Source organism: Frankliniella occidentalis, unplaced genomic scaffold (genome assembly GCF_000697945.3).
Source record: "Frankliniella occidentalis isolate FOCC.00 unplaced genomic scaffold, Focc_3.1 Scaffold188, whole genome shotgun sequence".
In the NCBI taxonomy this organism is placed as follows: Eukaryota; Metazoa; Arthropoda; class Insecta; order Thysanoptera; family Thripidae; genus Frankliniella; species Frankliniella occidentalis.
In genome coordinates, this window is record NW_026267314.1 from 512,976 (window position 1) to 516,533 (window position 3,558).

The window sequence follows — 3,558 nt, forward strand, 5'->3', positions numbered from 1 at the left end:
GAGAGAGAGAGAGAGGGAAAGAGGGAGGGAGAGAGATATATTTCTCGCGAGTAGAATATAATCGTGATGCAACGGGAGAGGCGGACATGACCGGACGGAGCCAGGGGAGGAAAAGGGAAAAAGGGGGACCGGGGGGGGGGGCGTATGCCAGGAGCACGGAAGGCATCAGGCCGGGGCGCGTTTAATCGCAAGCTAAGTCTCTGCTCGTATCGCAAAAGACGTCACATAACGACTTGCGAGAGATAACACAAAAGAAGAAAAAGAGGACGACGAAAAGAAGTGAAGAAACACAAAATAAAAAAAAGTTTCGCACAAATGAGTGAGAAACTCGAGGGGGGGGGGGGGGATACCACGTCCAACTTTGGGGTCAAGAAGTGAGAGACATGACGGCGAGTGACCCGGGCGGGCCGCGGTGTGTGGGGGGCGGGGGCGGAGATAGCACATCCAATCCTTTGGCATGGAAATGGGGGTGAGAGGGGGTGAGGGACCGTGAGGGGCGGGAAGGGCGGAAGGGGCGGGAGGGCGCAGAAAAACAAAGCGGTCCTTGGCATTTGACATTCGTGTCCATCGAGGTCGTCCCCGCCCCCTTTTCTCCTCTCCGGGCAGTAGGGGGTTTGGAACTGTGTAACCCCCCTCTCCCCTTTCCCTACTATCCACTCAGAGTCCCACCAGCCCGCCCTAAGTGCAGGGAGCAGAGCCACCGAAGTAGAAGCTGCCGGGGCACCCTCCAGCGAAAAGTGGACCCTTCCACAAGTGGACTCACCCACACCGACAAAAGAACGCAAAAAAGGGGGAAAGACCTCATGCAAGATTGAAACGATGATGTACATTGGGCGGAGGGAAGCGGGGAGGCGCACAGCCAATGACGCCAACTAGACTTCTTAGCGAAAATGCGGAGCAATCGTTACTGAGTGACACCCACTAAAAAATTTAAAAAAGTGTCATAAAAAGACGAGTGTGGAACTTTTGGAGCGCAAAATGAAGAAGGTGCGAGGCGGCCGCACGAATCCCCAAACTCTTCCACCCACAAGCTCTATCGTGCCCACTCAAAGTCCGAAGGATCTAAGGATCGCACTGGTCCCATCTCCTTTTTTTTTTTTTTCAGACACACCACAGTGTTCGTGGCCGATATCTCGTTCCATATCAAATCTCGTGCGGAGCGGCTCGGCGCGTGCTGCGCAGAACACCGTCCCAATAATCTCGCCAATCCCAATCCCTCGGCACGAGTGCTTCACCTCCGGGCCGGTCCCGCTCCCGCCCGCGACCCATCCCGATCCACCCTGATCCAGCCCGCCAGAGCCCGCTGCCGTCCACCGCACCCGCACTGGGCTGGGTACGTCCCCAAGAAGCCTTCGCTTGTACCTGTAAGGACATAGGCGAGGCGACCAAGGAGGATAGGACTAAAGCTCGCGGCCGCGGATCGCACAGCCGGACAGGCAGGGCTGGCGGGCAGCAGGCGCGCCCGCCGGCACGGCTGGCAGGCAGGCCGTGCGGGCCAGCCAGGAAGGAGCGGCACAGATAAGACACAAGATACTTGTTACACGAGTGAGGTCAAATTTTCGAGCGCGCGTGCAAGGCATACAGTCCGAGAGCCTCTCCCGCTCGTCCTCCTCCTGCTGAGCCCGGCTCCGCGCCCGGCTCGGCTGAAACCAGGCCACCACGCCCCGCCACGCCCCGCCACGCCACCCTATGTCAATAAGGACAATCAGGCGCCTCGCGCTGAGAGGACAGAACGCCAGAGAGAGGATGGAACGCCCCAGGAGAAGTGGCCAGGGCGCGGCGGAACGCCCAGCTCAGCCCTCCTACTGGCGGCACGCCCGAGCGAGACTCACGGGGTTGCGGCGCGAACAATACAACGGCACGTCGCACATCCTAGCAGCTGTCACGATCACGCTCCACTCCGCACGCCGTTCGATCAGAGACTCTGGGGTAGCGCGGGGGGACGGACGCCCCCTATGCAGGTCTTACAATGGTGGCGCACAAGGCCCCGGAACACTCTCTCAACAGTATACAACAGACAAAGTACGTTCACTTCTGGGCCAAGCCACACCCAGAGAGATCACCAGCTGGTTGGCAACCATACTGGTTTTTGTCATGATCCAACACCATGCAGTATACGTATACTCCAACCAAGGACCAAGATCAACATCTCACTTCAAGAAAAATGTTATTATTTTAGGAAAAGACCACTCGGTCCAAAGCACTGCTCGCACTTTCAATCAGGCACAAATCTTCTGGTCAGATTTGTGTGAATTTTTCTTGTCTGGAGAAATCGTTTTTCTGGGTGAGCTGAGATCCCCCTCGGACTCGAATGAGTGCATCTACTCCTAGCTCCCTCCAATCGCACCCTCTCCGACATGACCGAACACTCACAGTCACACTCACCGGAGGAAGGGGGAGAGGGATAAAGAGACTTCACCGCGGACCGAGGGGGCAATAACTCCCTTTTGGAGTGTACACATGATTCCCGAAATACTTGATTCCCAGTGATTCCCGGTGATTCGCGCCCGCTTATATTTATTTCTCAGGTTTTCTAGTGGTAAAAAACGCTCATTTCGACTGATTTGTACCAGTTCCGCTAGTTTCCCGCTCAGTTTAAGCGATTTCTGTTGATTTCGATCAATTTTTATCGTGATGATTCCCAGGCAGGTGTACACATGATTCCCGGAGTTCTTGCCCCCTCGCCGCGGACGGGCGGCGCGCTTATCAAGAAAACGAGATAATATGATACGAATAAGCCGGGCGTATCGGAGATTAAAAAAAAAGGGAGTCATTGGCCGAGGGCGGCGGCGGCAGCGCCACTTCCGTACGACGAAAACAATCGGGGGCGGATCCAGCTACCCTCTCCCCCCTCTTTCGTTTTCAATTCCGCGCTCTCTTCTGGTCGCTTGTGCCCGGCTGCTGCTCGCAGAGACCGTGTTTTCTGTCCTGGCGGCGGCCACGGCGAGGTCCTTGGACTATTTTCGGCAGCTCATTTCAGCCCTTTTTCGAAGGGCTGCTGCTGCTGCCAGCTCAATGAACAGCAATGCCACGCCAAGGCTGCCGGCCCCGCGCTGGCCACGTTCAGCGTTACGTAACGCGACGCTCTCTCGCTTCTCCCCCTCGCTCTGAGTGTGTGTGTGTGTGTGTGTGCGCGCGTCGCTCGCGCGCGACGCGCGACGAGTTTCGGCTCGAATTCACTTAATTCGGCCCCAACTCGGCTCGCTTGGTCCCGCCTGACACCACGCCACGCAGCAGCGTACCGCGCGCGCTCCGCCCTCGAAATAGAACTGTACAGCAGAAGCCCGTCCGGGATGCGTGTGCGCGCTGCACGGCCTGCACGGCGGGCGCGGGCGGGCGCGCTCCCGGACCGTCCACCGCGCGGCCGTGTTGCAGATAACACGCGTGTAGCGACGCGTAAATGAATATTTAACACTGTTCGCGCGCGATTTTCACTCACCTGAAAGTACGTAGATGGTTACAGTAACTCTGCATCGATGTTTAGCTCAATGCAAACAAGAGCTCGGCGGGTAGGGCGGTCACGAACCGGGGGGCTAGTGGTGGGGGTGGTTTGGGGTG